At 33.8% G+C, this 25,021-nt stretch overlaps 1 protein-coding gene and 1 long non-coding RNA gene across 2 annotated transcripts in view; one reads left to right on the plus strand and one right to left on the minus strand.

The window, feature by feature from the left end:
* LOC149423286 (uncharacterized) overlaps positions 1 to 13,631 on the plus strand; it is a 217,257-nt gene extending 203,626 nt beyond the window's left edge. The window contains exon 3 of the long non-coding RNA XR_016302288.1: positions 11,923 to 13,631. This is a non-coding gene — a long non-coding RNA (uncharacterized LOC149423286). The remainder of the gene's footprint in view (positions 1 to 11,922) is intronic.
* The window catches only part of LOC149423283 (uncharacterized), a 673,327-nt gene that overhangs the window by 541,475 nt on the left and 106,831 nt on the right, over positions 1 to 25,021 (minus strand). The window lies entirely within an intron of this gene.

A 25,021-nucleotide genomic window follows, 5' to 3' on the forward strand; every position in this document is an offset into this window, starting at 1 on the left:
CCATACGTACTGATGTTTTTTTTCTTTTGCTATTTGTTTCGTCTTCCATAAAATATCTTTATGGTACGGGCTTATGTCCTCTCCAATAAATATGAAGTCTGTAGCCAGATCTTGAATTGAATTGTAATTAATGTCTTTTCTTTTTTCTAAAAGTACATCTCTTATTCTTGTGTCTAAAAACTTCACAAGCAATTTAAGGGGTGCCTGGTTGCGCCGGTCTGTAATTCTAGTTACTTCACCGACGTCAGAGTGCTGAACTTTTACACCGGCTGCAACAGCAACTCTCCTTACTATTTCGATGGGTTGCTCTCCATTTTTCTGGGGGATACCCGCTATCTCTAAGACATTGGATCTAGATTTGTACTCCAGTTCCGAGACTCGGATTTCCATTTTTTTTTATTGTTATGTTCTGTTCTGTGTGCTGTTTTTTAAGAATCTCAAATTCATTTGTTATATTTCGGTTATATTCATTTGCCAGGTCGATTTTTTTATGATATCGTCGTACTGGTTACGAATAAATTCAATGCTTTTTTTGGTTTCCTCCGACTGTTTTTCAATATTAGCAATTATATCTCTTTTCATATTATCAATTTTTTTGTCGATATATTGAATTTTTTTTCCATAGTTTTATCTTCATTTTCCGGTGTATTATTTACTTTACCTGCTCGTGTATTAGCCATATTGTTGGAATAAAGTAAAAGGATGCAAGTTGCCCTGTTTTTGCTTTATGGTATGTAATTGATAAAGTATTTCTTTTTTCGGACTTTATCTATGGACTGACAACTATTCTAACTGTCAGATATTATTTGCTTGCACTGTTTACGAATTTCAAAACAAGTTTCACAGCAGAATAAATACTTTGACGCCGTCGGGAGTAATCAAGTATCTTAAATCAACAAGTTTTATAACACAAAGTTTAATTTTATAATTTTTTTACTGTTTTTATACTGGGAGCAGAAATTAATACTGTAGGTAGTAGGTATAATCATAGACTGTGAATAATCATAGAATTATGAGCTCACTTCTCAAGGCTCCTATTGGTCGCGATTATGCTGCGAATCTGTGATACCTATTGTTTACAATCTAAACTGTCTTCAATATAAATTCAAAAACAATGTCGCAATCTGAAGCTTCTGATGATGAGAACAACCTCATCCCCTTGAACTCAGCAAGAATTTTAAAAGAAACTCAAAATGCCCTCAAAACTTTACAAGATACTTTGGGAAATGCAAAGGTTTCCAAGGTGCAACAGCTGAAGATTACCAGTAATACAGCCTGCGTCCTGGGATCTGTTGGGCAACTAATTTTGGAGAGAGAAACTCTCCGAGGTGAACTCGCCTTAGCAAAAGCGCAAAATAAAGTAATGCTAGCAGAAAAGATGGTGGTAAAACAGGAAAACAAGCAACTCTAATCCAAAATTATTCAGCTAGAATTAGACCTAGGACCAGTGATAAAAAGAGTGGCAGATGCTACGGAAGCGAGTCTCTCTTTTGCAGAGGTTGTGAGTAAAAAAGTGAACTTACCTCCACCATTATCGCGTTTGGACGTCCCCATTGGAAAACCGAGGCCATCCGTCTGTTTCTTTCCAAAAATACCATCGGTGGAAGATAACGAAGAAACAAAGAAAATAATCAGGGAAGCACTGAAGCCATCCCAGCTAGGAGTAAGAATTACCGGAGTAAAAAATATACGAAGCAAAGGAGTAATCATCCATACGGCTAGTGCTGCGGAATAAGAGATACTACTTAGGTCGGAAATAGTAACCGAATCTGCGACTCTGAGCGCCCGACCCCCAACAAAAAGGCTACCAAGGGTCATCTTTTTTAACGTTCCAAGGGAGTTGTCAGATGAAAATTTTCTTGAGTGTGCCCTAAATGGAATACAAAATATCGAGGAGACAAATGAAACCATAAAAAAATGTAAGCTTAGTCATCTAGCTGGCCCTCGAACTGGACTTGCATGCCATAGAATCTACGTGGTCCCCACATACCTGAGACATGCACTAGTAAAGCAAGGACGCGTATTTGTTGTTTGGACAGTTTGCGGTGTTCGTGATTTTATTGGATTAACTGTGTGCTCAAAGTGTCAGATGATAGGACATTCTTACAAGTTTTGCAAGGAGACGACGAAATGTGGGCACTGCCACAGCGGAGCGAGTCTGCGAGACATGCACAAGATTTCACAAGCCCGCAAACCACCCGTCCGGAGATAGGGACTGTCCGGCTTACAAGGCAGCCCTTCAAAGCCCTTCAAAAGGACTTCGCTAAAATTGACTATGGCGTCTAATATTGATTTTGATATCTCAGATATAGAATATGAACGGATTCAAAAGTTAGAAAACTGGACCCAATTCAAACATGAAACAGGCGATAAAGCAATAACTCTCGTTAATTTGAACATTTGGTCTATCTCCAAGTACTGGAATACATTCTTACTAAGTATTTATAGTCAACTTAATAACATTGATATTTTAATACTCTATGAAACATCGATAGACGAAAACAGTGTAAATCTATACAAAATATCAGGATTTAACTCATTCTATTATTGCCGAACAAAAACATCGGGAGGCGGGATTATGGTTTATATTAAAGAAAACCATATATTCGAAAAAATATATATAATAGCTACTACATTCGAGTGCGTCTACGGAACCTTCTCCGTAAACAAACACAAACGCATACATCTATTTGCATTATATCGACCCCCGAACATGAACAAAAAAACCTTCCTACAACAGCTCGAAAATATAATACGAAACATTGATATTAAGGAAACCATCTTGATACTTGGAGACATTAACTTAAACCTATTAAATTAACACGATTCAATAATTCTGCAATACGAAAATTTAATGGCTAATTACGGTCTAGTGAAACGTTTATATGACATTACGAGAGAAGCGGTGGTAAATACCTAAACAACTGCGACGTGTCTGGATCACATATATATTAGAGAAAAAGAAAAGTGTGAAATTAACTCATGCGTATGTGAAACAAGGATAGCAGATCATTATACTGCCGTGTCTGTATACCTTTATACTAAGGACAAAAGCAAAATATCGCACCATGAATACAACACTATACTATCTGAAAAAAAAGTTGGAGAAATGATTACAAAAACTGATTGGAACTCAATTCAAATTCACACTGATCCGGATATCATATATCAAGACATTAAATCACACTTTAAAAAAATCTACGAAATAAGTAGTATCACAAAATTAGTAAAAAATACGTATCGCCATAATTGAAAAAAGTTGGATGAACGATATTCTCATAGAAAATATACAAACAAGGGATAAATTATGGAGAAAATGGAAAAAAACATGCCAACAAATAAGAAATATAAAAAAGACTACAAAAATACAGAAATAATCTAAATAAACAAATATTAGATGCAAAAAAATATACTTCAATAACAAATTCAATAATTGTTTTAAGGATAAAAAAACGTGGAGCGAAATAAACCAAATATTAGGAAGAATAAAAAATCCAGTTGTGACGCAGTTATATCTAAATATTTCTTGAAGACCAAACCGACGGATTAAGTTGCAGAAAATTTTGCTAACTTCTTTGATGAGGGAGAAAATGAGTTACTACACAAATGTGATGTCCGTGCGTCTCCATACCAGCTAGACGATTTACCGCATTCTATGTACCTACCCAGAGCTAGCGAAAAACAAATCGAATCTATTACGGAATATTGAAAAACCCAAAAACACCAGAATTGGACCAAATACGTATGTATGATATAAAAATACATGTAAAAATACTGAGCCCAGTAATTACTCATTTTATAAACACAATAATTGATACTTGCCAAATACCTGAAGGATTAAAAACTAGTATTGTTAGAGCTATTTTTAAAGGCGGTGATCATTCAATTATAAATAATTACAGACCTATTTCCTTATTACCTGCTTTGGAAAAAAATCTCGAAAAATATATAGCAATATACCCAGATGGATATTTAAATAAATTTGGTATCATTGACGAATGTCAGTACGGGTTCCAGAAAAAAAAAAGCTGTGACGCCCTACTTAATAATTTTTCTAATTTCATAAACACCCAGCTCAACTCTCAAAAACATGTACTTGTACTCTTTATTGATTTCTCTAAAGCCTTTGATACACTATGCCATAAACAAATAATAAAATTTCTACAAATTATTGGAATCCGTGGTAAACTGCTAACTTTTTTTAATAACTACTTATCAAATAGAAAAATGCGGGTAAAAATATTGAATGAGATTAGTAAATCTAAGGTCTGGTGTCCCACAGGGGTCAATTTTGGGTCCAAAATTATATATTATATATGTCATAGCTATGTCGAAACTATTTAGAAAAGCGCGCAGATTCATTTTCGCAGATGACACCGCACTTGTAGTATCTAATGAAAATCCTCAAATAGCGATTCAAAAATTGCAAACCGACTTCGATGAACTGCTAAAATGGGCACATGATATAGGATTGGTTATAAATGTAAAGAAAACAAAATGCATGTATATCAGATCACCAAGTTTGAAAATGTGGAATATTCCCAAACTAACCGCACATAACGTTGAATGCATCCATAGAAAAATAATATCTAACTGCCAATGTGAGAAAATTGATTTTGTCAACGAGTATACTTATCTGGGATTAAAAGTAGATAACACATTTAAATGGGATAAGCAAGTTACTAAAATATGTAACCAGCTAAGAGCTCTAGCAAACAGTTTCTATAAATTAAAATTTGTCTTACCTCATGGCACACTCATACTAGTATATTTCTCATCAGTAGAATCTATTATTAGATATGGAATTAGAAGCTAGGGAAATACAAGCATGACATATATTAAGTATGTACAAAATTTGCAAACCTCTATCATTAAAAAAATTGTATCACCTAATATGTATAGACAAAGACACAATATGCAACTTTTATATTGTGCTGAGGGCCTGCTCCCAATAAATGGTTTATTTTGGTTCCTTACCATTAAAGATAACTGGGGCGATATTACTTATAAAAAACCACTGGTACATAGTCACAGCACACGTCTTACAGAAAAAAGGGCTGAAAATACCTAAAATAACAAATAAGTATGGAAGCCGAACGCTGGAGTACTGTGTACCAGTGATTTTTAATAAGCTCAAAAATAAATTTGCTTTTGGAGAAAATAAGAGTTTAAGCATGAAAACTATAAAGATGTGGCTTATAAATGAAAAATCTGTGTAACTATAAAAAATAGAGTAAACAAAGAAGAAAATGAAAGAAATTATTTGAAAGTTTTAATTCTAATATAAATGAATGAATTTTTTTTTTCACTTACAAGCTTTTTATTCCAGAAAAAAAATAATTAAAATAACATTTTTCACTTAGTTAACTAGAATTTTAATTCTATTGCATTGTGCTACAGAACGATGTTATTCACTTTCAATGTGTGTTATCGTATTGTCTTACTTTTGAATGTGTGTTATCTGTGTGTTATATTGTCTTGTACTTTTGAATGTACGTTATCGTATTGTCATTCAAAGTGTTAGTGTACTTGGGACGCTTTAGTGAGTTCTATGATTGTATGTACCCCTTGAGAGTCTGTTATTTATTTTATATAACGGGAGACTTAAATTGTATTATAATTGTATATTGAGATAGAACCTGCAGACAAACAGCCATGTGGCAGCTTCGCGGGACTATCTATACATTGTCTAAAAAAAAAAGTATTCTCTTAAATTTTTCGATGGAAAAAAAAAGAGTCAATATAAAAAAAGTAGGTATATATAATACGAGATGTCTAGTTGTACAGTAAAGTTTTTCATCTTTTTTACTTGTATATACGGTACTTTTATTTTTCATAAATCTCATTATACTTAACAAAAAATGTAGACATACAAATCAGGTACGAATAGTAGTAAAAAAATAATATGAAAAGGTGGTATGTCTAACTATCGTGTTTTATAAAAGAACTATCTGAACCATTTTAAAGTGTGGTTGAAACGAATTATGATGTTGTTTGATAGAAGTCACACTATTCATCACAGGATAATAATTGATGAAAATAAGCAATTAAAAAGAAATTATATTTTATTACTTACTATATGTTTAACTACCAATACCGTTACACTGAGAGTGCATCTACTGATGTTAAAATATAAATTAAGCAATAAAAAGGCTAATAATATAATCTCTATTCCAAATATGATCATATGTGCGAATTCAAATGGTCATTATTTAAAGTTCAATGTTATGACTTTAAATATTAATACTGATACAATCATTTTAATTCTGGGGAATAGGAGTCTAAAAGGTTTTTAATAAATTACGACAAAAGTTTTCTGTCAAATTTCAATACGGATATCTCAAAAATCACAGATTCCTAAAAATAGTCTTGAGTTTTTAAAAATTAAAATGCATTAATTATAATGCAAATGGCATTATTGAATGAACAAACTGACTTTTACCACAGATTTTTCGAAATATCATAATTAAATTAATCATTCATTCAATAATTCACGAGGTGTTTGAGACTCTCATTTTAATAAATATACAAAATTAACAGTTTCAGATTATTTCCTGAAATTTTGTTTACATTTTTTACTCTCCCTGCCAAACTAAACAATATTTGAGTTTTTTTCTATTGAAACTGGAGCAGAGCCCACTTCTTATATCGAAATTGACTCAAAATCCGGTATTTTTATATTTGTCTCATAGAAGTGTAGGCTGTAAAGTATAATACATAGATCACACGCATAATATTCTTTTTATAATTCATTATTGTAATTTCAACGGAAAAAAAATTTCTAACCAAATCCCCTTGAGAGATGCAATACAAAATCTGTAATTGTGTATTCATAAATTAGTGCACACTGCTATTGTTATTTAAGTTGTGGTGTTTCGCAGAAATTCAAATAATGTGACATTATCGATCAACCCAATTTTAGATTTGTTTCGGTTCTATAACATTGTGTTTTTCTGCTGTTCAAAAATTGCTGAAACTGATCTGGAATCGGCGTTTAACTGTGTCTTTTCAAATGTAAAAAAATAAAATTAGGCTAATCGGCCATTTGATGACAATGATTCATTTGAATTTCTGTAAAAGGATTTGTTTGCCGTGCAAAAGTATTACGGGAATTTGTATTGACAATAACCTACTACCAACAGAAAGTATCTCATTTTAAACATTGCTATTGTATTATTTATAATAACATGTATTTAGAAAAATAATAAATAAACCCTAAAGAGTTTGGAGTGGAAATTATTGCTACCTACCTCCCATTTCCTTTTTTTCATCTACAGCGGGTATAGTAAACCGGAAGTTTCCTGATTGGCATATTTTATATCCACGATAAAGGTATGTATATTTACCTCATAAAGACCTCCTGTGCAGCATTCACAAAGATAAATTGGCCCTAATATTATTTTTAATAAAACATATTATATTCCTGTGTAGAGATTTTTAACAATAAGCACTGTTTATCGTGCGCAAATAACCATTTGAAAAAGTGTATATTTTCAAAGGTATGTATTTTTTCCAAATGTTTTCACAGCAGTGTGCAAATTTTGATCTACTTACTGCATATTTTATTATCATCACGAACCTATTTCTCGCCTTCATATACTTGGAAAAAAATTCACCTCAAATATCAACATATTTTTATAAGTTTACCATTATTTAAGATATACCTGAATAATGTTTGTAGCATTATATTATTATTTTGGAGCATCGCGTAGGAGCGCATACATTTTCTTCCAGTAAATTACTTAGAATCAACCCGTTCTATTATTTTATATTACTTTTATGTCATATGCCCTTTTTAAACTGGTAATTTATTTTTCCTCTTTTCTTATATTATGTACATTTAAAGGGAAAACTTTTAAGTTTTTGTGTTATTTGCTGTTGTTATTTAAATATTTTTTTCTATTGGTGCCCTTTTTTACTCATTTAAAGTACGCTCTAGCGTGTTTAAATCGCACTTTATGGAACGCGCGTTTTTTAAAGTTACCATGGCAACATCAACAAAATGTGAAGTCTAAATGCTGCTTTGGTATTTAAATTATGAATGTTAGAACTCATTTTACAACACACAATAACTAGTAAAAACTGTGATGTCAACTATTTATCTTATGTGACAGATTGCAAATTAATGTTTGTGTTTTTCATTTCCATGACAACAAGATATTGTGATGTCACATCACGAATTCATTAATAGTTCTTATTTCCAAATTTTTAATAATAATATCAATATTTATGTTTTCAAAGTGTAGCAATAAAAAAAAATAGCGTAAAGTATTCGTGGATAACTGGTCTTTAAAACAATTGCTTTATTTCGAGCACTCGGCTACGCCGTCGTGCTCGAAAAATCGAGCGTGTTTTAAAGACCTGTTTATCCACTTATACTTTAATATACTAATAATCTTCTGTTGTCACTGCATTATGCAGTAAATTCTAACTTAAAAACTAACTCACCATCACGCCGTTTCCCCGCAGGGGTAAGCAGAGAGGACGGACCGCCAAACAACTCGGTTTTGGCACACACTTCTTGCCTCATTCACATTCATACATCGTCTCAGTAAATTTTGTAAAATATATATCATATAGAAGCCCATCAGGGGGTCTATCACAGTGAAATCGATAACTTTACAATGTCGTATCGATAGGCAGAACTACCGATGATTTTATAACGACTAATTGACCCAAACCATCATCTATAGTCACTTAGCGGTGTTCGCGAGCACAACATATGATGCCGATAGTCAGTAGACAAAAGCCGCTGCCTTGAGAGAGGCATCCAAGGCTGTCAACATGCACAACTCTTTTGAAAATGTCGTTCGTTTTGCAAAATAACTGGCTAATTAATGAATGGAGGTGAACTAACTAAGCCCTTAAGTTGAAATAAATTGTAAACACAATCCATTTAGGTACCATCGAAACGCGATCAATTGATTGCGTTCCAACTTGAAGGAACAAAAATTGGCATAACTAAAGAACTCATGAACTAAATTAAATTCGACATTGTCAATTTATTAATTTTGTGTAGCCGTCTGACGTTAATTCATTTCCCAGCTGACAGCAATATCGATTTAAATTATGATAATGGTTGGCGTATCAATAGTTCGACGTACTAGCTAAATCGCTACAAATTCGTCGGTAGTTCGGCCTATCGATCCAATAGGCGGAAGTTATTGATATATACTGGCAACACTAGAGTAATTTGACATTCCGAATCATAAAACATCATATATTTACGTAAAAATATTGATAAAATGGGATTTTTTAATTGAAATTAAACTTAAATATGCATCAGCAGTCCATATTTGCTTTTAAACATTAAAAAGGGAGTTAATTAGTAAATGAAGAATTTATTAAAAACCGATTTAATTAGTCAATGAAATTGTTAGTTATAACACGAGATATAAAAAACACGTGTCTGAATCCGTTGGATCTTAATCCAACGGATTGAATTGATCGCATAAATGACGTCTTTCAATCCTAGGAGCTCCGTTAATCTGCCTACATTCATCAATAAACTATATAATTTGAAAAATTATATGATATATGTATATCAACAGGCACCCAAATTTTACTGAGAGCCAAGGAGATTCCTTGGATACTTTCCTTGTAGGAATTTCTTATAAATCGTCGACCGTGCTAGGGAATGTTGTTAACTGACCATAGATCACGAATTTTGTCAATATCGTATTGACATAGGGATTTGTCGATCGTCCGTGCTAGACCGGCAGGGCGTTTATCTGTATAAATAAAAAAAAGTAAATATTCGTTTGTTCAAAATCTTAAATTTCCAAAAGATCCCCATTACTTATAATAATTACCTAATTTTGATACAACGTTGCATTTGAATACTCGTCTGGTTTTATATACCTAAACAACGCCATCTGTTGGAAAAACATATATATTTTTGGTTTTCTTCTTACATTTTAATGGATTTTATTTGTAGGTATGTAACAATTTATTTATTTAAGATTTAATTTAGAGAAATCCAATATAAAAATTAAGTAACCTACGTACTATTTTATCGTTTTTTCTGCTCATACGTAAAAAATATTAAAGTGGCTATTAAATTTGTCTTTGATGGATTAGAAATTTAATAAAATACTTTTGTAATTGTAAGAATTTTTTATAATTTCTTATTTGTAGATTTTTTTATGCAATCAAGATGGGGCTAGGATTCAACGAACTCGCATCACCGCTTTCACCAACTAACCCATCGATGTTTGTGGACGTCCGGAAGACAACTGGAGTGTTTTTGTTGTTTGCCTTTATTGCATCCGTAAACTGCACACACAGATACTGCTTATTGAGATATTTTTATAAATATTTTTATCAATATTGATCAAAATACAAATTAGAGAGCGCAAAACACAGCCAAAAAGTAGTAAATAAATTCAATCTGCCGTTATTGAAAGGAATGTCAAAAGTCAACGTGCTTCACTAGTTCCTCTAACGGCTAGAGTTGTTATAATTAATATTATAGGTATTTGATATTTGGTGAGATAAGATGGAAATGTGAGAATAACAAGAGTTAAACAACTAGAGGAGTGCTTCATCACTTATTTCTGGACTCTGCAGATCTTCATTTATATTGCCAAGATGAATATACGACCAAAGTTAACTCCACAAATTTTGTCATTATTTATCAAACCATACTTGCCTGTACACCTGAGATAGTATTTTGTGTGTTTGTTTCATTAATTGTAATGATTAGCCACCTACAAGCGATATCCCCATTCAAAAGCATACATTTACACACAACACAAGAATCCCAACTGCTCCAAACCTTCTGGAGCCAGTTGTGACAATACAATTTGAGTATGTTATGAGGCTGAAGGTAATGGAGTGGGGAAGAGGAAGGAAGGGAGTACCTGGCTATTCCGATCTGGTCACTAAACACCGCTAAAGCCATTTCAAAAATCGTTTCGATTTTGAATGGTTGTGTTTTACCGTTAAATTCCATTAAGGTACTATAATTTTTTTTTTCGAACGAATTAATTTATCAAATCAATTAACACAAATTTATTAAAAACTATATATTTGCGCACGCCGGGATTTGAACTCGCGACCTCTGGATTTGTAGTTAAGGATCGTTATCACTCGACCATGGAGGCCGCCATCTTATAACTAAGAAAAATGGTGGTGATGGTGGACTTAAGCACTTTAACACTAAAGCGAATTTAGCCATTACCATTTTGCTGTCGATTTCCTCTACGCTTTTCAAACTCCTTTATTTTGGGTTCAGGTTGGTATCTCCTCTTAGGTCATTACCTACACCTCATCCTTTGCAGAACAGCATTCTGTATGTTAAGCTGTAATAATAATTTTAAGGACTTTGAGAATACATTAGGACATCTAACTTGAGTCTCTCTTATTTTACACTGACATCTGACCTGAGTCTCTCTTATTTTAGAATGACACATGACTTGAGTCTCTCTTATTTTACACTGACATCAGAAAAATATTCCTCCTAATCGTTTTTTAAAAATATCCAGTTAATTTAAAGATTACCATGAACATCGTTTTTAGAAGCTTGTACAGCAAGTTTACATCAAGTTGGGTTGATAAATTCTTCTCTATACCGTGTGACACGATGCTTTTCAGACTTGCTTAAAAGCAAGCCTGAAAAGCATCGTGCCTACAATTATTAACAAATTACACAGTGGGATTTGAGCAATAACTTCGTGCTCGGTTTTATATTGTAGGAAACTTGAATTCACATCTAGATTTTCGAAGCGAGGCAACGGAATTCGATGGGTAGTTGAATTATGAAATTAATCGTAGGCGGTGCCATTTTTGGATTGAATTTAGGGCTAATCTGTTGTTTTTATATATCGATGGTAATAAATGATAATAAAAAACAAGCATTCAAATCATGATTTTCCTTTTTTTAATATCAGAAATACATTGTGTTTGTTTTAATTGTTACAGGATGCAACTCCCCTTATGGTTTGCTTGTTGCGTTGGTCTTCTCTACTCCGGGGGATGTGTTGATGGATTAAATATAGGCCGGCCAGCAGGGCGTGGCGGAGGTCAGCACGACGAATCACCTTCGTTAAGCAACAAGCAAGCAATTATTCCTGTCACCAAGCAAACTTTTTCGTATCCGAACGACTGGTTTATGAAAACGTTTTCTCGAAGTCACGTACATCTATTATATTATATTATTCCGAATAATTTTTTCCAAACTGAATGTCCTCAATGGATGCACCGTATATATATGTGTTTTCTTTTTTATCGCTATTACCCTGAAACAATGACAAGTAAAGAAGACGCGCCACCTGAAATAACCAGTACTATAACCGAACACGATGACAAGATTGACAGCACAACGGAATTTATTATTGAGTCAAGATTTGGTCTTCAAGTGGATTTTAGTAGTTATTATAATACGACAACTGGTGTTGATCTGAACATTGTAAAACCTTTAAGACCACCCACCGTAAAGATTCCACCAGCCGATCACAGCGCTGGTGCGGCTGAAATCAGTGGCAAACCAAGGCCCGCTGGCTCTGCAACAGTTCAAATCCCCCCGGTATCTTTACAACCTTCTCCAACTTCTAGGCCTCCAACGCAGAAAAAGAAATTGAATAACAATTTCGATGAAACAAGTGTTTATAATCAGGATGAGGATTCTGTGGTGTTCGACAATAATGAATTTAGTACTTCAAAACCGCATACTATTAAACATAAGAAATCAAGTACAGCAAGGGAAACATCGCCAACGACGTCCCCACTGATACCATGTACCAATGGAAAGGGTGAGCTTACTCGTAATCATCAAAGTTCCAGTGATATAAATAAGGATGAACCAATTCGTTTTGACCATGAAGAATCGAATACAGAAGACACAGCGAGTTTATTGTACGAAAAAGGGAATCAAAAAGATTTTGATAAGGCAACTAAAGAATGCTGCAAACGAACAAGTATGTCAGACTGTTTTGAAGTTAAAGGTTTTATCCTTGATATAAATCCTTGCGAATCATTATTACGAAGTGGGTGGAATGAGAATTATTAGGCTTTTTACCAAACGAGAATTCAAAAATTAAGTGGATTACGGCATTGTTAGCAACGCAAAATTCATCCATAGTTTTAATAGCCTAATCGTCTAGATGGACCAAGCCGTAGTCGGATGAGGAACAATCTTGCCTGATTCATCAATCCGCCTTTGGATGTCAATATTATATTCTCTGAGAGCGCAACTTTTTTTAGGGCTGTAAATTGAAATAATAATAAATTTTTATTATTTTAAGTACAATAACAATTTTTATTACAGTTTTAGAATTCAATTTTGGATTTACTATGATATTTAAATTTTTTTCTTATATTACCACCTCTCATCAATTTCTCTCAACGCCTACGCCATGCGCCTTCTTAAGGAAAGGAAGGAGAGAAAGTTCTGGAAAGGTAATATGAATATATCCCTCCCACTGCGGCGCAAGGTGATGGACCGAAAGACCAGTTGGAGAGGTCGAAGGGTCTCCCCAAACCAGTCTCTTCCGATCTGGTATGCCACGCAGGTGTAGAGCAAGTGCATCCTTAACACACAATGAATGATTCTCTGGCGGTGGTAACCAAACCCGCCTCTCAAATTGAAGAAAAAATGTACACCTTTATGAAAATAAACATATCTAAATAAATCTCTTGTATTTGAAATCAATATGATGTATTCCCCAAGACATATTATTAATCTAATTACTCGATTGCAATGGCAGTTAACTTAAAACACTAGTCTGAAAAGATGATAGAAAATATTTGCGAATTTACTTATTTAATAGTTTTACTAACTAGTAGTTTTTTATCATAAATTTGCAAATTTAATTCAATTAAGAATAAATCAACAGTCCGAAAAATGTTAGTCAATTAGAAATGTTCCACAAAACGAAATACGCATAGTAAAAAAGAAACTACTAGTTAGTAAAATTAGTTGTTTTTTACTATCACAAATTCGCAAATTTAATTAAATCACGAATAAATTAACAGTCCAAAACATGTTATTTAATAAGTAATGTTCCACAATGGAAAATTACGTTTTATATTTCCCATTGTTGAGTGTAATTTAGCTTGTACCTAGCAGAGATAATTCAGCGCGGGAAACCACTTTACGAAATAAATATGCTAATCAAATGTTTTAACACAAGGAGAAAACTTTTTGATAAAAAAATATTGCTAATCTCTTCAAATTATTCGTATTCCTGTTAAAAACGGGATCGTAGGCCATTAACGAATGAACTGATCGGTATCCTGATAAACTTTAAATAAAATGCCAATGTTTTCTCACGATGTCGGAACACGTGTTCATAAATATTCTGACATTCCATCATGATAAATAATCTTAATATCAATTAAGACATACCCATGTTCATGAACACGTGTCTTAATATTATTATAGATTTATTAAAACTATCAGGAAGCGGCCTGCAGCCCTGTTTTTAACAGGATTACCAACAATTTGAAGATATTTTAAATAAATCAGCATTATCTATCTTTCTCAGTGCAGCAATTTTTATACCGTAGCCAAAATTACATTTCCTGTTCATTGATAAATCACGAAATCTGTTAAAAAAAAATCACCTTTTAGATTTAGAATTTATTATTAATAAAAAAAAATTGTGCTTCTGGTAGACACCATCAAAATTGTTTAGTAAAGCGAAACATTAAGGTATAATATACATCAATTTTATAAATACAGCTTAACAAATCCTGTAATTATAATAATCCGTGATTTTTGAAAATTTAAATTATTCAAGGTTTAAAAATAATCTTTCTATCTCGGATAAGCGATAATTTCTACCCACCAAGTTTTATTCTATATTTAAAATGTGTTATATTTTTTAATTATATAGAAATAATACATTTTCTCAGTTTGCAACCTGTTCAAGTCAAGCAATATTTGCACTGGTATTAAATATACTTTAAAATACGGCAAACATAAAACTGCTGTAGTAAATTCAATTGGAACAGTGTAGTTTGTTCGAATTGGGTTTGTTCTTGAACTAAATAAACAGCCAAGGGAATGGGGAATATTAAATACTCCCGGTTAAAAAATCTAAAATTCCCATTTGGAAAACGGTTCCGTACCCACGTTGACCGGTAGATACAATACTCAACGAACTGGGAACTAGACCGGGAGTGGATAGTAATAATAATATTATTTGGCTAATTTATATTGTATTGTCTATAGCGGGTATCCACAGATGAAATTACAGAATCGCAGCGTCTATATACTAGAGGTGGGAAAAGTACAAAAAATACCGGGTACAAAATACTAAGTATTACATACCTACTTTAAGTGTCTGCAGAATGGGGACATTGGGGAATGTTGGGACAGCGGGGATGGAGAGTGACGGGGACCTGAGGCGTTGCAGCACTGAGCAGGGATTTTGAGGGATAGAGAGGTTAGTAACAAGGAGAACTAACATTACTAGAGGTGAAATGTTTACTTGATTTTTATATTTGTACTTTTTTGGTGGAAGGTAAATTACATAATACAATATAATGAAGTAGGTAATAGGCACCACTTTTGGAGTAATTTTAAGTAAATATATCTATTCAAAACTAATAAATTGTAAATGTACGGTAGGTATTATATAATTGGGGAAAACTACACTAGTTTTTCTTGCAGATATTTTAAATTTAAAAAAATATTTTAAGTAAATTTTTAAAATAGTCTGTAGCGAGCTAAACGTATTCAACAGATAATGCGATTGAACTTAAACTTCATCGTAAATTACGCTTACTATAGTAGGCTGAAAACTCATAACTGTCCCTTTTACTCGTACACCTTTCCAATAGGACTGAGCAAGCCGGCATCAGTGTTAACCAGCAAAATATACCATATGCAAAAATACGTATGTGTCCTTTTCCCCAAACAAACATATTCTAACAGACCAGAGTGAGAGTCAATGAGTCATGAGAGTCAGTCTTCAAGGCGTTTGGCATTTTTAAAATTCTTAGGAACCAGGTATTTTGAAGATTTGTCTCAAGTACAAAGTACGCCATATATATTCCTGGTATTTTTACTGGGTACGATAAATACTCGTACACCTCTTCTCTACTATATACGTATAAAATACGTATACAATACGTATATAGTAGAGGAGAGGTGTACTAGTATTGTTCGTACCCAGTAAAAATACCAGGAATATATAAATATGACGTACTTTTTCATAACCGGTTTCTACTTCAGTAAAGCCCGTCACTCGTAGAGGTGTACATTAGTACTTTTCGATAGTGGGTACAGTGAGTACAGGTACAAAAAAAATTCTGTTGAAAATACTGGTTACAAAATACTCACAAGTATTTTATACCTACCTGGGGATTATAGTATTTGGGGACTGGGGACGGAGAGTGGCGGGTGTTTTGATTCAGAATTATAAATCATAATATGCTAATTCGCGACTCCGTTGTTTTTGATGTAAGAACTATTGTTGTAAGAGTACGATCATATTGTCTATGACAAGAGCGTGGTAAGACAGCGAGCGGCGGTGGCTCACACTCTCGCGGAAGTACCGAAGCGGCACGGGCACCCGGATCAATACGTCCGTGATGGTAAATTGGAGTCTGTTTAATTAGGCAATGTTATCTTAACAAATATACGCGTGGCGTATGTTTTTTTTTAAATTCTTGATGTGGGATGCGATTGTTTTACAAAACCCGAGGAAAGAGAGCGAAACGTGACCATGGTACCATGTTCCTTTTCATGTACGTGTAGTGTAATCCAACGATAATCCTGCCATCTGCATCTGGATGCATTATGCCGTCTACCGTAAATAATCCTCGGGTCCGTTCCTTTCAAAATATTACATTCTCTGGGTTCGTGAAAACAGTAATAACGCTAAATACGTGGTTACAAACCACGTGCTTGGTCCGTACCTTGCCACCTCGAGCCTCTCTATTGGACGATGGGATCTCTTTGGAAACTGTGGACATGGAATGTCCGGTTTCCCTGATTAGCCGATAGCCAAAATCAGCCTCAGGTCTGGAGATCAGGGGGTACGCCTCTGATTCACCTGGTGGTACACCTTTCCCGCCAAGCCATCCATTTTGGGGATGAACTGATAATGTTGAGTGCCTCGCTGCTGTCTGGTGCGGGCTTCAACGGTGAATCAAATCGCAGATTAGTTAGTACAATACATATTAAATAAAAGGTCGTTCAGTCCCCTTGGTTTATTACCAATCATGTATTCTGATATGTATTGTGTATTTTGTTCTTTAAACATCTATTTCAAGTCAATTCGAAAACACTCTTTCTTTGAATTCCATTCCCCAGCTACCTATGTTAAGAAACAGCACACATATTTAAAACCATGCCCGTGAGGAGATGTGGTTTCAGACATACCTAACTTTTTATTTTGGTTTAGCGCGCCATGAGGGCAAAGTTTGAATCCAGGCGGATAGGAGTGAATAATAACACAAGTGAGTATAGTGATTTCTTAACCTTTACCTATAACTTTTGTTCCTGAACCCTCTGGTTAGCACGGGGACCTAAGACGTGGTGAGAACTGAGCACAGAGCAAGAAAGTTGAGGGGTAGGGATGAAGGTTACAAGCAGGAATAACATCACTTAGAGGTTGTCCAAAATAAATAATGTTGGCATGCTTTTTATTTTTTAACTTTAGTATTGTAAGGTGAGTTACATAATCTATTATATACATAAAAGTAAGTATTGGGCCCCTCTTTTAGAGTAATTTTAACTAAATACATCCATTCAAAATTTATATTGTATATAAATGGATCATATTCTATAATTGGGGAACACGGGACTAGGTAATCTTGCAGATATTTTAATAAAATAAATATAATTTATGTTTACTTTAAAAAGTTACGGAAATGTTTGAAACAGACTGTGGCGAGTTAAAAGTAGTCAACAGATAATCCGATTGAACTTAAACTTCATCATAAATTAAGCGCACTACCCTAGGCTGAATACTCATTACTGTCCTTTTTTTCGTACACCTTTCTAATAGGTGCAACGGATCACAGCAACCGACAAAATATACCTATCTTTTTCCCCCTTCCGTGGAGTGAAGAGTAAATCCGGAGTGTCAGAATACTTCCATTCCACTTCACTAAACAAATACGGTAGGCAAAAATTTGTCCCTTTCCCCCACACAATTTTCTAAGAGAGCATAGAGAGAAGTCAGTAGTTTTTTTAAAGTACGAAGTACTTCAGGACCTGTGATATTTTCAAATACTTAGGAACCAGGTATTTTAGAGATTTGTCACACGTACAAAGTACCGCATGAAAATAACCGGTACTTTTACTGGGTACGATAAATACGCCTCTCCTCTATTTGCCAGTGAGTTACGAAGTGTTATCTTATTGATATAATGTGACATGTTATAGTATTCATTTTCCTCCTATAAGTTCTGCTACTCTGTTACTCAGCAATCATAAGTGAACCGAATAAGTACAATCGTTAATTTATATACGAATAATTACGACAACGAATACAAAATTATTATTTTGGGATTCTGTGTGATTAAACAGAATTCCATTTTATTTCATCTTCGAAAAGTGAAGTTTTGTGATAATTACAAAGTAATTAATTGTACGTTACTGAGGTGAACACCGGATCAAATCAGAGAAAAGAACAACATCCATATTTATTAAAGTAAGTGCAATTGAATATTTTTATAATTCTCATATTTATATTATATTATATTCTCTTTATGCATGTTAAATTATTATCTTTAAGGACTTGCTTTCTAAGTATTTATGTCTTTATATCGCTGCATATTAATGATTACGGTAAATATTTCCTAGCCACTCCACTTTAAATAAGGCATACATTATGGAAATTACAACTTAATTACTTCAAGAAACAACGATTTACCCAGGGAAAATATGTTAAAATATGCATTATATTTCCATATTGATTCAAAGTTCAAAATTCAACTTATAAAACGATCCTTTGCCGCCATTTTGGACATGGAGTGACACTTGCGAAATTTTCGTTTTAATTATGTTTACATATATCTATTTTTTTAAATGATGTAATTGTAAAGCTGCACATCTTGATACAGGAATGCCCTAGTGAGATGTGCAGAGTATGTTTTTTTATGTTAAAAACTGTTTTTGAATAAATAAATTGAAATACACATAAATTACTTAATTAACCCAAACTGAGAATATTACCTTTGTGCATGTAAATAGTTGTTTCTTATAGCAATTATTGAAACAAAGTATATTTTAGGCACACATTTCATAATGTGTGCCTAAAAATTCGGCGGTTAGGGAAATAATTACCACAATGATTGCAAACATGTTTTTTTTTTATCAACTAGTAGAAAAAGTTTAAAAAAATTGCGCATTGTAATAATTATTATAATAATAACATAACATAACATATTTTTTTACATATTTGGCGTTTAATTTCATATTGTCGTATATATTTATAAAAAACTTGTAGGTACATTTATTTTATCTACATATTATTTTATGTACATTTATTTTATCAGAAAATCTATGCCAAAAACATTTTGGTACAACACCTCAAAAATAATTCTCAGGAAAACACCTCACATACTCATAAAACCAGAGCCAAACAAACAGAGATACTAACTATACCAAAGTGTAACTCTACCTTTGGACAAAGAAGCTCTGAATTTTTAGCAGTAAAGGTATATAACAAACTCCCACTTAGTATCAAACAAATCAAAACAAAAAACAACTGCATTAAGAATATTAAATCTTGGCTTAAGGAATTACCGGAAAAAGAACTTACTAGCATATTTAAAACATCGTCGTAGAAGTTTCTGGAAACCCTTACCCAAAACATGGAGTCATACCATAGAAGTCGCTGAATAACTTATCCAAAACTTTATTTTTAAATCTCTGTTATAATGTTCTTTACCTCACGAGTAAGTTACACTCTAATTTATATTGGTTTATCGATTTGTTAAACACACAATTAATACTGGGTTTAAACACACCCACTTACTTACTTTTTATGTTGAACTTTCTTTTACTTACTATTTCATGCTTGGGTATATTTTATATTGAATCCATCTTATTAGTGTTTTGCTAATTTGCACAAAATTTTATTATATGTGTTGCTTTCTTACAATTAACTCCATTTATCTTCTTATGTTCAATTATTGTAATCAATGTAAATGTATATTTTCATGTAAAAGCCCATTAGGGCGTAAATAAAATAATAAATAAATAAATAAATAAATAAAAACCTAGTCCCCCTCAGCACAGGATTTCCTAGTGAGGAGGACTATGAATATAATCAACATCTATTTTTATATATATATTCTTATAAAAAATTTTAAAAAATGTATAATATAGCTACTAAATAAAAAAAAATAAAAAAAATAAAAAAATCTCCACATTGTGAACAAAAAGAATGTCTAATCGGGTTCTTTCCACCTTTTCAGAAATGTCCCTTAAAAGAAAAACCATAATATGCATCTTGGTGTATTTCTGCGCTGCTGGCCTCACAGAGGCTTTTAACGCTCACATAAGGCCACACAACGGCCTACATAGGGAAACCAAAGGAGCCCCCATAGTTCCAGCAACGCCCGAAGAAACAACTCAGAAAATAAATACACACATCAGGCGGGCACGACAGACACACGAAATAAATAGAAGAGAAAAGGAAAACGAAGATTTAATTATTCCCAACGGCAATCAAGTAAAAAATGACTACCCCTCTCAATTCCCCACTTATACACCAGCGTCCAACCCGAGGAGTAACGTGAATCCGGTAGTACCTGGCAGACAACCCTCGGTTACACAACCCACTGCCTTGCACATGAGTGGTGAAAACGCGAACAATCAAGCTGATCAAAAAGATCAACCTCAGCGTCCACAACAGTCTGTACCACGTCCTCCACTACGGACTACACAACGGCGTCCACTGAGGACTACGACACGACGGCCTGCACAGCGGCCTGTACCACAACGGCCTGTACCACAACGACCTGTACCACAACGTCCCGCACGACCTTTGCCCATTCCTCAGAATCCTCCTGTGTTGAGGCCCAGCTCTCAGAGACCTCCGCTCAGACCAGTCGTGGAAGAACCACCACAAGAGCTGGACGGGCCTGGTTCAGAACCTAACCAGAGTGACTCCTGCGTCTGGGCTATCGTCAGATGTTGCAATCAAGTCCCGAGACCCGTCTCAGTTCCGAAATGCTTCCAGTTATTTGGCTGTCCGGGTGCTTATTTCGACAACCCGTGTGAGTCGGACGTTGCAAAATCAATAGCACGCGCAGCCAATGAGATCCAACAAAATGGAATTCTGTTTTCATAATCTGTTTTAGTTTCTGCAAGAGCGTTGTTTTTCGATAGGAAGACTCCTTTAGATGTTCCTCAGAAGATATTTGAACAACTCGCGTTATCTCATGCATAATAATCATCGGTATCACAGATCTTAATAACAATGTAAATAAATTTTATGATATTCCAAAGGATGTTATTGCATATTTTGTGCCCCTTCGTAAAATAATTTTTTTAATTTTCCAAACTTTTATAGTCCTGAATTGATCACTTTAACATACAATAAAAAAAATGATCATAAAAATTACAAGCGATCCAGATTGTCAAGTGATTATAATGTATTTCAATTTTCTAGAAAGGAGTGTTGTAAAATATCGAAAATGTGTTATAAAAATTACATTGATAAAATTGAAAATGATATTCATGGTAATGTAAAACAATTTTGGAAGTACACTAATTCTCAAAAAAATAATAATTCGGGTATTCCAACTTCTGTGACTTTCAATGGAAAAGTTAGTTGTAATATTGAAAATATTGTAAATTTATTACTGATTATTTTAAGTCTGTCTAAGAAAAGGATATACCTAATAATGAAATTCTCAAATTCTCGTTGAATCTCAGTCAAAAATATCTGAAAATGTGTTATAAAAATTACATTGATAAAATTGAAAATGATATTCATGGTAATGTAAAACAATTTTGGAAGTACACTAATTCTCAAAAAAATAATAATTCGGGTATTCCAACTTCTGTGACTTTCAATGGAAAAGTCAGTTGTAATATTGAAAATATTGTAAATTTATTACTGATTATTTTAAGTCTGTCTAAGAAAAGGATATACCTAATAATGAAATTCTCAAATTCTCGTTGAATCTCAGTCAAAAATATCTGAAAAACACATTAAACCCGAATTACTTCAATTTATCAATATTCATTGTTTTGTATGATGAAAATCCCATGGAAATGAAAAATGGGTGTATTTACAGTCAACAGGTACATTGTATAACAAAAATGGGGACTCAGTCTACATACTAAATTATTTCCTGGCTGATTGAATTGAACAATCTCTCTCGTATTTGCTCTGACTGGCAGGCGTGTTTAACAGACATTTAAAAGAAGGCACATAATGTGGGAAAGGTTTAGTATACGCTTACATTGGTTGTCCCGGGAGATACAGGAGTTGTGAGGCCATGGAGGTGTTACTCACAGTCATGGTGGAGTAGTAACCAAGGTGGTGATCGTCCGCACGCGCAAAACGGGCGCGTGCTAGATTCTAATAATGTTGCGGGCACTCCGCGTCCGAGACCGGTTTTGTAGCAAACACACACACACACATGTTGTTGAGACCAAAGCTAGATTCGGAGTGCGATGGCGGACGGCTAAAACCGTTGGGGTTTGGCGTCGCCGCGCAATAGGATGCACGTTGCTCTGTGTTGCTAGGATCTACGTTTAATTTTAGTTTCGCGGGGTTTTTTAAAATGCGCTTGAGAGATTTGCTTCGTGACATCATATTCCCAAAAAGTCTTGCGGACATTTCTTACCTTTTTACTTTAATAACACCAGGACACTAGCTTATCAAAATTCTCCGATTCCAAGACTTCACAGTCTCGTTTGTTTTCGATGGTACGCCTCAGTGAAAATCCCGTTAAATAAGCTACTCAAATATTTGTTGTTCAAAATATTATTACTTATTTATAGAATACTTCGAGAAGCGATATTTATTTTAGTGTTGGAAACTATTGAGATTTGTTTCGTTTGCTAATAGTTATTGCACCTACTAAAACTCTTAAAATGAAAGACATAATGTCGACCTTCACGACGTCTAGACTAATAGTTTTAATCCTAGCACAGAACCATTCACTAATATGAAACCATTAGATACTTGCACATACAAACAAACAACTTATTAATTTTTTTTTTTATTTATTGTTATTAAGTTTAATTTGTAGAACTCCATTTTATTTTTTTATTTTTTATATATACAATAATATTATTATTGGGTTTATAAAAACAGTTTATTTTTAAACAAGTTCTGCTGTGTAATTATTATTACGCGTGACAGCTGTTTCGCCCTCTGAAGGCATTATCAAACTGTTTATTATTATTTTTATACTTATTTCCCATTATTTCTACTTATTTCCCATTATTCCCATTATTTCCCATTATTATACTTATTTCCCATTATTTCTGGCTTTCACATTTCATGGGCGTTCTTATCCATCATTTAAAATTTTTGAGAAACGAAAGGTGAATTTAAATATTATTTTTGTTTAATTGTGTCAAGTTCAGACTTAGAAAAGATAAGATGTTGAATGGAGGCGAAGTAATTTTAGATAAAGCTTGATAGAAGAGAGGATATTTGTTTAGAGAGCGACAACCAAAAAAATATGTGATTTAAAGTTCCCACTTCTAGACCACAGAATGTACAATCTGGGGAGTCAAGGACGTGAATATAAAAAAGGTGGAAAGGAAAGGAACAATGTCCGATGCTCATTCAAATAAGTGAAGAAATTTATTTTTTGGAAAATTGGGGGCGTTGTTGAAACCACGGTTTTAATGGGATAGTCCTTTGTATTGAGGCATAGCAGGCTCCCTTGGATTGACGGATTGTTGAACGGATAGGAGGCAATTTTAGATTACGCTTGAGAAATATGTTATTTGGGACAACCAAAAATATGTGATCTAAAGTTCCCACTTCTAGACCACAGAAAGAACAAGCAAGTGAATTTTAAAAAAGTGAGAAAGAATGGAACTATGTCCAATTCTCATTCGAATGAGTGAAGAAACTTATTATTTGGAAAATGGGGGAATTGTTGAAACCACGGTTTTGATACGATAGTTCTTTGTATCGAGGCATAGCAGGCTCCTTTGGTTTGACTAGCAATGTGCCAATACTCTGCCCAAATATTTCTGGATCTATCTTTGATGATGGAAAAACGTCAGATAGGGGAATGTGGTTTACGAGGGTAACAACAGGGTTGGACGCTCCTTGTTTTGCCAAGGCATCCGCAATATCATTACTCATGATGCCAACATGTCCAGGAATCCAAATCAGAGTTACATTTTTCCAGAGCTTTGAATGGAGGGTATCATCGCTCGAATAAGGCATACAAAGTGATCATCAGGATGAATAAGAGGACTGGATTTAAGTTTTTGGAGAGAGCTTAGAGAGTCAGAGAGAACGAGGGAATGTTCGAATTTATTTTTGATTATATATTTGAGACATTCTATTATTGCAATGCATTCGGCTGAAAATATTGAAAATTGATTTGAAATTGAGTGAAATATTCTGTCATTAGAATTATTGTGGTAAACGTTTTTACCTATACCACAGTTAGGAGAGTCGGGAGATTTGGATCCATCAGTAAATAAAAGAGAAAAGTTGGGCCATTTAGATGAAATAATGTCATTGAAAATATTATTGACAGTTCGGGCCGGGAGATTGGAGTAACTTTTAAGGATTCCGATCCCTTCAAATATTGTTGGGGATAGGGTGACGTGACTATATTTTAATTTGTTTAAGGGAAGTAGATCATTTTGGATGATGTAAAGCTCTGAGAGAGACTTAATTTTTTTACGGATGTCAGGAATAGGTTTAGTTGAAGCTCTGATTGTAGATGAATGGGTTGAGTCAATGAACAACGAGACGCTGGGGATAACCTGATGACATTTAGAATTTAAACAAATTTGTCAGCAAATAGTTGACGCCTTAAATAAAGAGGAGGATCAGAACATTCTACTTGAAGGGAATTGATGGGTGACGATTGCATCGCTCCAGTTATAATTCGCAAAGATTTA

The sequence above is a fragment of the Hesperophylax consimilis genome, chromosome 6 (assembly GCF_061612785.1).
Source record: "Hesperophylax consimilis isolate HC1 chromosome 6, BYU_Hcon_1.0, whole genome shotgun sequence".
Taxonomy (NCBI): domain Eukaryota; kingdom Metazoa; phylum Arthropoda; class Insecta; order Trichoptera; family Limnephilidae; genus Hesperophylax; species Hesperophylax consimilis.